The 12,328-nt window shown below is 52.3% G+C and overlaps 1 protein-coding gene and 1 pseudogene across 3 annotated transcripts in view; both read right to left on the bottom strand.

The window, feature by feature from the left end:
- Positions 1 to 12,328, bottom strand: part of CHIR-B6 (immunoglobulin-like receptor CHIR-B6) — a gene marked incomplete in the record, with an annotated part of 141,313 nt that overhangs the window by 50,618 nt on the left and 78,367 nt on the right.
- On the bottom strand, positions 6,854 to 8,026 carry LOC121107887 (annotated as a pseudogene).

Consider the following 12,328-nt stretch of genomic DNA (forward strand, 5'->3'; position numbering starts at 1 on the left):
AGAAGAGAAGAAGAACTGCATATCCAGAGGACCTCATGGTCAGAGAAGGAAGATACGGCATGGAAATCACGGATCAGGATCTGTCGGTTCTCTCTCTCTCTGGTAGCCACGCAGAGGGCTGGGTGTGCTTCCAAGCCATGCGCCCTCACTCAAGTAGGCGTTTTAGTTTTGGAAACTTTCTCTCTCTTGTTTTTGTTGATTATTACCCTCAATTTCAATTAGGTTGTATTACTTTGTGTTATCTTGCATTCCGATATCATGGCCAGCAAAGTAAGCTTTCCTCCTTACATCGTTGCCTCTGCTCCATTCTCTTTCCCTCTCTGAGCCCAGGTCCTGTTCCCCTACTCCTTTCCCTTTTCCCTTCTCATTTTTTTTGCGAGCTATTGGGCCCACGGGCCCATTGGGCATAGATTGATCTAGATTGATCTAAATAGCTCCAGACATGGGGATTAGACATAAACTGGGGGAGAAGAGAAAGTCTGTGCGTGGAGGGCTGTGTGTGGGAGCAGCAGTTAGGGGAAGGGCAGGAGAGCTGACTTCCCCCTTTTGGTGGTGGAAGGGAAAATGCTGGAGAGTTTGTGAGCTCGATGGAGATTATGGAGTCCAGACGGAGGATTGTGGGGGGCTGGATGAGACCTGTGGGGCCACAGGGAGATCTGGGAGCTGCATGAAGGATCTGCAATCTAATGGAGGTTTGGGGCTGGATGGAAATGTGGGGTTGGTTTGAGGCTTTGTGGGGTGGATTGAGGTTTTGGTGTAGAAGGGGTTTTTGGGATTTGAACGATGGATTTTGTGGCTGAATGGAGTCCTGGGGGCCTGGATGTAGTGACTGGGTCTGGCTGTAGAGATTCAGAGCTGGATGGAGATTTAGGGGTTGGGATACAGGTTACAGATTATAGAGGGATTTGGGGGAATGGCGACATTTATGGGGCTGGATGGTGGATTGGGGGACTGAATGGAGTTTTTTTGGGGTGGGATGATGATTTTGGGGGGCTGAAGGTCTTGGGGTTGATTGAGATTTTGGAGGGCTGTGTGTGGGCGGTGGGGTGGGTGTAGATGTTGGGACTGGATGAAGAATTTGGGGAGGCTGGATGGAGATTGTGGTGCTGGATGTAGCGTTTGGTGTGAGATGGAGGTTTTGGAGTGGAAGAAAAGATAGATATTAGGAAAGAAAGCCAAGGTGTGTAGGTGAATAGAAGGGCCAACAGGTGTGGAGATAGAAGACTGACAGGCAGAAGGTGGCTTGACTTTGTTGTGTCCGTACTGGGATCAGGAGGTGCAGCCCCAGGAGCTGGACACCCAGTAGGAGGCTGGATGATGGATGGATGGATGGATGGATGGATGGATGGATGGCGGACAGATGGACAGATGAGCAAACAGAGTGATGGAAAGCAGCCCACACTGCTGGGAATCTGTCCTCAAGGACAGGGAGAGGAGCACAGCTGTCAGATGTGTAAGGCTGCTGTGCTCAGGCACAAGAGCTCTCCATCCCCAGTGCAGGCAGTCCGGAAAGGACGGCAAGAGTGCAGCATGGCTGAAGCGGGACCTGCTGGTCAAGTGGAGAGCAAGAAGCAGATGCACAGCAGTGTCAGCAGGGACAGGGAGCCTGCAGGAGGGTGGGGCTGGTGCTGGTCGGTGTGGGGCGGGGGCAGGAAGGCAAAGGCCCCGGCTGGAACTGGATGTGGTGAGGGGTGCAAAGAAGAACGAGGAAGGCTTCGACAGGGCTGTCAACCTGAAAAGGAAAGCCCAGGATGGCGAACTCGAGGAAGGCGGCCTGAATGAATCCTAGCGTCTTCACAGAAGTGATGGTGGAAACTTCTAAAGGGGTTTTTATTGCCAGAATCAGCCCATACTTATATAGAAATAAATGGTGCATGAGGCATCTGATAATTGGTTAGCACACAGAAATCACGTGTCTTGCTCGCTAGCTATTTGTACAGCATTAATCAACACACAGCTTTTTCACTGTTTTTCTCATCCTCTATCTTGATCTCTTCTGAGGCTGGCTACCCCCTTATCTTAACTGAAGCCTTTGTTCTTCTTCCTGCTTTGACAGCTTCAAGGTCTCATAGCCTGGCTGTGCACATAGCACTCGAGCTCACTAATTCTTGCTCCTGAGCCACTCTCCTACAATTTTCCCCTTTTTCTTTTGGCACAAGCCAGGTAGTACGAATCACATCTTGAAACCATTTCTTTGCGAGCATTACAGTAAGCAAGGCACGCTTATCAGCACACCAATCACTGTCTATAAGAACGCACTGGATTTGTGCTACACACTTCTACAAAGCGTTCCTCGTCAGTAAGCTAAGACCACACAGCACACCAGTTTTACCTACAGTTTTCAGTATCCCGATGAGTAAAAATACCACAGCCCCCGCACTGGATCAATAACTGTACCCGACCCCACAATTAGTGCACTCCTGATTCTTGTAACCGCTAATTGCTCCTGGCAGTTCCCAGTGGCCAAGAGGCCTTCCCGATGAGATGTTTTCTGCCATCTGCTGAGGGAATACCGGTAGCAGCCTGGCAGTCGCGGCACTATGGATGATGTCTGTACACCACGCGGCTATTGCTCGCCGGAGTCGCTGTTGTAGTCGTCGGGTTGAGATGGGTTGTTGATGTTCGCGGCTGGCTTGGTCCATTTACAGGGAACACATAATGGGCCAGATCCTGGGGAGACACAACTATAACCTCTACTGTTAAACAGTAGCGGAGCAGGACCCTCCCACATGGCAGTGGTAGGTTCCCATATTGAACCTTCTCTGAGGGAGTAGACTGCATATGAATCTGACTATGATGTACAATTACAGGAGCTAATTCTGCATTTCCTACTAAGCTAAGGAAGTGAAGGGTAAAAAGGACTCGTGATAATCTCACGACTGGATCAATCTCTTCCTCCTGCTTCTGTTTCATTAGGTATTCTTTAACAGTTCTATGAGCTCTTTCTATCATTGTTTGACCCGTGGGACTATGAGGAATTCCAGTGACATGCTTTACCCCCACATCTGCAAGAACCTGTGAACCCAACCTCCCGTGTACGCCGGACCATGATCCGTTTTGATCTCCTGAGGCACACCCATGACTGCAAAGCAAGCTGTCAAATGCCTCACCACATGGGCTGCCTTTTCACCAGCCTGTGCTGTAGCCCACAGCATTCTAGAAAAGGTATCAATGGATACATGTACATACTTTAACCTCTCAAATGCTGGCACATGACTGACATCCATCTGCCAAATCTCACAGGCTTGTAAACCCCTTTGGTTTAACTCCTAGACCTAGGCTAGACCCGTGCTGTGAACCCTGAGAGCATGCCCGCACAATGCCCTTTGCTTCTTTACCTGTCAGGCCGAACTGGCGCCTCAATGCCTCAGCCGACTGATGGAACATGTTACGGCTGCTTCTTGCGGCCTGAAAGGATTCCTGCAGGGCATGTAGTAGTGGACTGACAAGTGCATTAGCACAAGCGTTGCCCTCTCCTAGACCCTGGGTCCCTAGGTGACTCCTGATATGCAGGATGCTACAAGGCACACAGCTATCATCTCTTGCCCGCTTAACCTGCAAGAAGAGTTGAGCTAGTCTTGGGTCCTGGGGGAGCTTAATCAAAGCTTGCTCTATACGTAGCACTACTCCTACCACGTATAAGGCATCTGATACCAAATTTACACACTGATCTCACCACCTGGAGAGGGCCCATGCCACTGCTCACACCAGACCTTGGTGAGACAGGCACAGTGAAAATGACCTTTCTGGCCTCAGTGGAAACATATCCCCGGTTTCTGCCCTCCATCCTTCCCACTTAATCTCGTCACAGCTGCTGCAAGCAGCCTCGCAGTGGGTTGGATGGCTTGTGCCACGGCATTTGCCATAACTTGCCCACTACGCTGTTGCTCTGCCCTACTAGCAAGATCCTAACATTTCTCCAACCCCAGCACCTTCTGGGAGTGTAGCCAGAAGTCGCTGCATAGAGGGATTAGCATTCTCAAGGCAAGCAGCTTAAACATGCTCTGTTTAGCTTCCTCGGTCATCTCTGCTTGACTGGCAAGAGCCTTCCACAGCCTGTCCAAAAATGGTGGATTTGGCTCGGTTGGGCCCTGCTGAGTGGCAGCGAACGATGGCCAAGGTTGCATGTCAGGCACAGCATTAGAGGCCATCTTAGCCAACTGAGCTGCCATGTAATGCAGTTGCAAAGGATGTGTTAACTGTGCTGCCGTATTCCCATATGCTCCCAAACCCGTTATCATGTCAGGATTAATCCCATACAAGACATCCCCCTGGTTACGCGGACGCCCAGCCTCCACCCGCGCTAAGTGTTCCCACTCCCGTTGCCAAATAATAACTTGAGAAGGAGTTAACAACAGCCTAGCCAGATTAGCACAGTGCACTGGGGAATTAACATCAGCAGTAAATAGCCAATCAAGCATCATTTGCGCCACATCAGACTTTATCCCATTCTCTCCTACGGTCTTTTTCGCTTGCTGCAAAACTTTCCACTCGTGTTGCTCATATTGCGGTCCTTGGGGACTCTGCATGAGTGGACAGGCAAGTGCACCTGCTGTTTGCCACTCACCTTCCAGAATGGCAATCCCAAATTATGCCAGTCCATCTCCGTTCCGTTACTGGCGCCCCTTCTGCCACAGTATAATGAGACAGAGGACCAGAGGATGGCTTTGGAACACAGGAGTCCACAGCCGGGATTTGCTGAACCAGTTGTTGCAGCGATTGGGCCGGTTTTATAGGGACTAAGTTCAGCGCGTGGTCCCGTCGACCCTCTAGATTCTGTATGGCTTTGTCGCTTTGTCTCCCTAATTCAGTTACTGTAGGTGTCCTGGCGTCGCCATAGAAACTTGATGACGGTCAGGGGGGAATAAGTCTGCCTCCGAGTCAGACTCCTCATCTCCACTAACCGGCAGAGGGACTTGCTGCAGATCAGTGGGGGAAGGAGGCTCGGAGGTTGGCAGGGCCGGATACAGCGTCGGCCGGCTCGCCATGCCCCCTTGCTCTCTGTCGCGATGTACTTCCGCATCTTAATGCCAGTCGCCGCAGCCGGCTGAGAAGGAGCTTCCTCCTCGGGAGGTGCTGATGCAGCGTGGTCTGCGGAGGCCCCTGTCTCCCCCACCCAACAATTTCGCTATGGATGAACACTGCCTTGACCCCGCCAGGCTCCTCACCGCCATTGGTCCTCTAAAGAGATTGAAAAGATGAGAGCAGCTCTTGGGGAAATTAGAGGACCCTGCCTTCGCAGGAGCGGCTATAACTTGGGTAGCAGAGGCAGCCACTTTCGCCTCCGCTCTCATAGTCTTAAGAGTATTAATCACAATTTGTGACTACAGCGCCTAGGGCAGTATTCGCCTTCGCCTTGCCCTGAATGGATGTGTCCCACATGCAGTCCCCAGTTTCGTGCCATTCTTCCACTACGAAAATGAGCGGAGGAGCCTTCAAGAACCCCTGTTCTCGGGCCCACATTACTAGCTTAGCTAGGTCTTTGTCCTTCACTGTCTCCCCTCGCTTAGTGAGGATAATAAGAAGCAGTGTCTGTGCTGCTGCAAATTCCACATCCATGCAAGCAGCAAGTAGCGGAGGAGGAAGCTGCGCAATCTTCCTACCTGGGTTGCCATCCTTTTTGGCATACAGCACTCACCCCGCTGCGGGCCTGAGTCGTTGTCCTCTCGACACACGACGCTCTAAGCTACCGTCCTCTTGGCAAACAGCACTTACCCACAGCAACCTTCCCTGCTCACATTGCCTCCACGTCAAACCGCTGTGACAACTCTCGAGCGTCCCGCTGCCTCACGTCGAACCACGGTGGCAACTTGTGCGGCTTTCCCGGGTCCCTGTTTGGGCACCACTTGAAGGAGGGTTGCCCGAAACAAACCACATGTCTTCATAGAAGTAATGGTGGAGCTTCGATTTATTGCCCAAATCAGCGCATACTTATACAGAAATACAGAGTGCACACGGAAATAGTCAGCTCATGATTGGTTAGCATACAGAAATCACGCATCTTGCTCGCATAGCTATTGGTCCAGCATTAATCATCACACGGCTTTTCACACTGTTCCTCACATTCCATTGCCTTAGTCTCTCCCCAGGCTAGCTTCCCCCTTATCTTAACTGCAGCCTCAGCTTTTCTTTTTGCTTTGACAGCTTCAAGCTCTCATAGCCTGGGTAGTGCACGTAGCACTCGTACTCACAATGTCCTTGCTCTTGGAGCCATTCTCCTACAACTGTGAGATGGTGGAGAACAGTATGGCTGTGAGGAGGGACATCTCTTGTAAGTGTGTGGGGTGGTCAGTGATGGTGTGTTGGGGTATGTGGGGGGACTTTGATTTGGGGTAACATTGGTTCGATATTGAGAGTAAATATGTGTGCCTTTTGGGGGTCCTATTACATTGTATGGATTGCCCACACTGTCAGGGGGATGTTTATGGCTGGGTTTTCCCCAGTTGGTGCAAGGAATTTGATTTGGGCCCTGGAGGATCTCCACAATGCAGATTTGTGCTTCCCTCTGGTCAGGATTTGGGGCATCACACCAGGTTAGAGTAAGCCATCTGATTTGGGGGATCCCGGGGTCCTCATGGGCAGGGATTTTGGGTTCCAGGTGGAGTATGAGGTTCCAGGAACAGGCTGGGATCAGGGGTCCCTGACCTAAAGACTTATCTGGAAGTGCACAGCCTCAGGAATTTGTGGTAGGCACCGGAGTCAAAACAGAACAGGAGCATTGTGGGGTTATGGGGGATGAATGGGTTTGATACTTGTTGGACTTGTGAGAATAAACAGGGGATGCAAGAGGAGGCAGGTAACACTTGGGTGGATTTATAGTGGATCTGTAAAGGATGGACACAGATGCACAAGATGACTGGGACTAGATAATTTATAGGGCCTGGAAGGGGAGGCAGGGGATACATGTTGGATTTATAGGTGATGGAATGGGGACAAAGAACACCTGGGGGAATGGATAGGCAATGTATCGTGGATCCAATGGTACACCTGGTGGATTCTACAGAAGAATGGAAGGAGAGGAAGAGAAAGACTGGGGAGATGTGTAGGGGATGTACAGGAGATCCAAGCCATTAAATCCCTTCCCCACCCAGACTCTCATCTCTCCGTATCCAGAGGCTGCGGGCATCGATGACAAAGAAGATGCCGAGGCCAAAGATGAGGACAGCAGCGCAGCCCCTCACCACTGCCACCACCAGGTTCCCACGGGACACCAACTCAGCACCTGTGGGGTACAGGTACTTGGGCGTGTTCATCCCCAGCATCACCTCCATGGGGAAGGGATGTGATGACACTGCCACACACGGGCGGTACTGGGGGCAAGCAAATGGGGGCAGGTACCTACCTGGGCGTGCAGGTGTGGGAGTCACCTCCAGCGTTACGCTGTCCCCAAGGGGTGAGGACACAAAGAGGGAGGCCTTGGGGTGATAGGAGCACCTGTAGGTGCCACTGTCAGCTGGGGTCACCGCAACAAGGATGAAGGTGGCTGTGCCCCCGCCACGGGGGTCCTGGTGCTGGAGAGGGGCTGAGTGCCCGTCCTTGTGCAAGAAGATGATGCCCCCATAGCCCTGATTGCAACACTGGATGGTGACATTGGTCCCCACTTCCACAATTTTTTCGTGGCTGATGGAAATGTTAGGTGGGGAATATCGATGATCTGAATGCAGGGAGATAACAGAGATAGGACATGGCCCTGTGGAGAATGCCCAGGCCCATCTGCTTGCCCCATAACCCTCACCTGTCACCACCAATTCGATGGGGACACTCTTCTCTGATACTCCCGGTGGCTCCAAAACCCGGTACTGGCACCAATACTTCATTGCATCTTCCAGCTTACACAAACAAAGGAGAACTCAGCCATGACCTGATGCTTGTCCATGTCCTTGTAGGATCTCAAAAGTCCATCCTGGAAGAGCTCAACCCAGGCAGCCAGCTGGGGTAGGTGGCAGCGCAGGGTGACAGTGTCCCCCAGGGACACCCCCTGGCTGGGGTGCAGTGACAGGGAGGGTCGGGGCACTAGGACAGGGGACAGCAGTCAGCCTTGTCCCTGCACACCCTCCTGGGCCCCTCTGCTTGCCCCCTGACCACACTCCCCTCCCTCTGTCCCCATTCTCCCTGTACTCACATTGCTGTGCCCTGCTCGTTGTCACCAGCCACCAACCTGCAAGGGACACAGTCCAGGTCCCACACAGGGCCACCAACCCCTGTGGCACCACGTCCCCATTGTCACTCACCGAGGATGAGGGCCACCGCCATTGGTGCCATGAGGCAGGAGCAGCCTGGGGACAGTGAGACTGCAGTGGGGACAGGGAGTGGCTGGAGAACCGCTGTCTGTTCCCCTTGGGACATGATTCCATTATGTCACCTCCCTATGTGAAAATTGTGATCCCCAAGTTTTGGCACCATGTGGCCTACAATGGGATGGCACTTGTGGAGTGGCACACGCTGCCCTTACTGGGGTGCCCCACACAGGCTGTCACCCCTCATGTGTCACACGCTGTCCCCAGATTGCTGCCAGTGTGTGGCTTTGCATGGTGTTCCTCGTGGGATGCCAAACACAGCACATGTGGCTCCTATGGGGTGTTGTGGCTGAGAACGCTCTGTCGCACTGTGCTGCTATGCTCTGTGCAGCTGGAGGTCCACAGGAGGTTGTGAGGCCTCCAGATCTATGGGTAAGGGTTGGTGGTGGGTCTCCAAATCCATGGGGGTGGTCTGTGGGGCAGCGTTTGGAGTTCCACAGGTGATTGTGGCGTCTCCAAATCTATGGGTCGTGATTGGTTGAAGGGACTCCAATTTTGTGAGGTGAGCAATGGGACATGGTTTTTGGGGGGGTCCATAGGTGAGTGTGGGTCACCAAATCTATGGGGCAATGTGTGGGGTGGGTCCCACTTTGTGCTCCACAGCGATGGATCTCCTTTTTAAATATATTTTCCCTAGTTTTGAGGTCCTCCCCCCTCTCCTCATAGCAGACATCTGCGGTTCAGGAAAAGCCACATTTCCCTCAGTGACACCGCAGCCCTGTGGGAACCCCCAGGGAGACTGCCTCTCTGTTCCCCACCCCACACATCTGTCGAGTGCTCCCAAAAATGTGCTCCCCAAGATTCCCCCCCCCCCCCCCCCCCCCCCCCATACGTCCCCACAACCTCGAGTGCTATCCCCCATCCCAGGCTCCTTCCCTAAAGCTTCCCTCAGCAGCTGCTCCTCCGTGGTCCTTCCAGGTTGCTGCCCCTGGTGGATCGGTAAAGATACTGCAGAAGGGAAGAGGTCACACACGGCTCCACCCCATTCCTCCCCCGGATCTCAGCGCTGTGCTGGGGAGTGCTTGGATGCGGTGTTGCTTTCCAAGAAACTCTTAGGCAGAAAGTGGGGTGAGATGTGCTTGTGTGGGGACAAAGCCATGGGAAGCAAGCAGAGATGGGGTTGGACCCTCCAGCTTTTGTGCCAATCTATTCTGATTGTGGCTGCCCTCAATTAGTGAAGCCAGCTGAAAGCATAGAAATATTGCTTGCATCTTCTGCCCATGTTGGGTGAAGCACAGGGATTTCTGGGTGGTCATCCCCAGCCCGACACAAAGCCCGGATAGCACTCTGGGGGAAAAGGACCAGATTTCTGCTCTGAGAAGCTGTGGTTTCTATGCGGTGGATGTGGTTACAAGCTTGTCACTCACCCTGCACGCCGAGCGCAGTCAGCAGTAGCAGCAGCAGCCCCAGAACAGTCGCTTTCAGGAAGACCCGGTGCCAGCGCGGGCAGAGGGTGGGAGCTGGAAGAGTCCCCATTTGTTTAAAAACAGATCTTCCATCGTGGTTCCCGCGCAACGTTGATTCAGAAGTTGATGGCTGCTGTGTTTCCCCCAGTTCTGGGGGTCTGTGGATCCTAACCAGTTGCTGCAGTGGTTCCCCGTGGGGAAGGAGCTGGTAGAAGGAGGTGATGGCAGCAGGCACCCATGGGCTGGGCTCCTGCTGGAGGGTGGATGGGCAGAGGGAGAAGGACACCCCCTGCATGTGTTGTTGTGGAGGTGGTGGAGGCTCTGCAGGTCCTCAAGAGCATGGCGTGGGAGCTTCACAGACCCCATACCTTTGTGAAATGATACCAGGGTAGAGCAGATGGCGCTTGGCAGCAAGTGGGTCTGTGTGGAGCTCATCCCACCAGGACCCAGGCTGCATTATCACCATTTCAGATTCAACTTCCAATTCCTCACATCGGGTTTCCCGATGAGGGCTGATTTTTGATGTACATCCATCCCACCTCCGGACACTTGCAGGCTTCCTTCTTCCCCATCCCTTCCTTCCTCCTGTCCCCACTACAAACCAGGATCAGCTCATAACTCAGCCAACATTCCTGGTGTTTCTTGGGGAAAACAATGAAACAAGAAACCCCCAAACCAAGTTAGCAGTGAGCACCCAACACCCAAACCAACACTCACCATGGTGCCTCTCAGCAGGAGAAAAACCACTTGCAGAATGCCTGAAGTCCACGCTGCTATTTTCCCCGTCCATAGATCGCAAGTTCACAAGACTGTTCCCAAAATGACAAACCCCAGAGCCACTTCTTGCTTTGTGACAGACCTGCCGGTATCTGCACCCGGTGCCAGGAAATAGCACCCGCTGGGCTTCTGATCTGGGCTTTGCTTTTTCTAATTTCCAGTTTGGGGTACAGATACACACATGCTGCAGCCTTTCCCTTTAGCACAAGTTGGTAGGTGCTATAGGTTGCTCCCCTGGAGGTGGAAATTCACCTCTGGGTTCAGTGGGCACATCAGGCAATGAAGTGCTGAGCTGCTGGGGAAGCAGTAAGGAACAAAAACACTGCTGAAATATCCAGGAAAAAAAAAAAATCACTGGACAAGAGGATAGAAGCATGCAGAATTGCAGGGCAGCCCTCGGAGAGGAGAAGCAGTGCCAGCGCAGGGAAAGAAAGAGCCCTGAGAGCTGGGATGGCCCAGAGGGAAGGAACAGCTCAGCGCTGTGAGCAGCAGCTCTGAGGCTGCTGTACTGCTGAGAGCAGTTGTGTTGGAACACGCTCTGCTCACAGCTATGGGGATCTGCACCCTTCGGGCCCCACGTTGGGCACCACAATGACTGCGGTGCTGTCACCCGGCAGCAGCTCAGCACCACACAGCTTTCATTCTCAGTGACGGCTCCCGGTGGGATCCCGAAGTGACTCAGAATAAAATGCCACATCTTGTGGGTCAAGATAAAATCTATGTGCTAAGAGAAAACAGGAAGAGAGAAAAAACAGTAATGCTTATAGTATATGTCTACATGTGTGTATTTATGTGTAGAGAGTTGTAAAGAAATGTTGCACAAAGCAGTTGCTCACCACCCCCCAAGTGATACTAAAAGCAGAAAGGATGGAGTGGAGCATGTCATCGTTTGGTAATTTTGCTGTTGGCATTCCACATCATAACAGCATGGACAGCATGGGCAATTAAAGCGTTAATACTCCAGTTCTGTGGATTGACAACCTTCCAAATACCTGCTTCTCAGAAGAGAAGAAGAACTGCATATCCCAGAGGACCTCACGGTCAGAGAAGAAAGATACAGCACAGAAGTCACGGGATCGGGCTCTGTCGGCTCTCTCTCTCTCTGGTAGCCACGCAGAGGGCTGGGTGTGCTTCCAAGCCATGCGCCCTCACTCAAGTAGGCCTTTTAGTTTTGGAAACTTTCTCTCTCTTGTTTTGTTTGATTTATTACCCTCAATTTCAATTAGATTGTATTACTTTGTGTTATCTTGCATTCCGATATCATGGCCAGCAAAGTAAGCTTTCCTCCTTACATCGTTGCCTCTGCTCCATTCTCTTTCCCTCTCTGAGCCCAGGTCCTGTTCCCCTACTCCTTTCCCTTTTTCCTTCTCTTTTTTTTGCGAGCTATTGGGCCCACGGGTCTATTGGGCATAGATTGATCTAGATTGATCTAAATAGCTCCATGACATAGGGATTAGACATAAACTGGGGGAGAAGAGAAAGTCTGTGCGTGGGAGGGCTGTGTGTGGGAGCAGCAGTGAGGGGAAGGGCAGGAGAGCTGACTTCCCCCTTTTGGTGGTGAAGGGGAAATGCTGGAGAGTTTGTGAGCTCGATGGAGATTATGGAGTCCAGGTGGAGAATTTTGTGGGGCTGGATGGAGAACTTTTGGGGCCACAGGTAGATCTGGGGGCTGCATGAAAGATCTGCAGTCTCGATGGAGATTTGGGGCTGGATAGAAATGTTGGGTTGGTTGGAGGCTTTAGGTCTGAATGGAGCCTTGTGGGCCTGGATGCACTGTGTCTGCCTGTAGAGATCAGAGTTGCATGGAGATTTAGGGGCTGGATGGAGGTTTCAGAGGAGATGGAGATT

This window comes from Gallus gallus, chromosome 31 (assembly GCF_016699485.2).
Source record: "Gallus gallus isolate bGalGal1 chromosome 31, bGalGal1.mat.broiler.GRCg7b, whole genome shotgun sequence".
NCBI classification, from domain to species: Eukaryota; Metazoa; Chordata; class Aves; order Galliformes; family Phasianidae; genus Gallus; species Gallus gallus.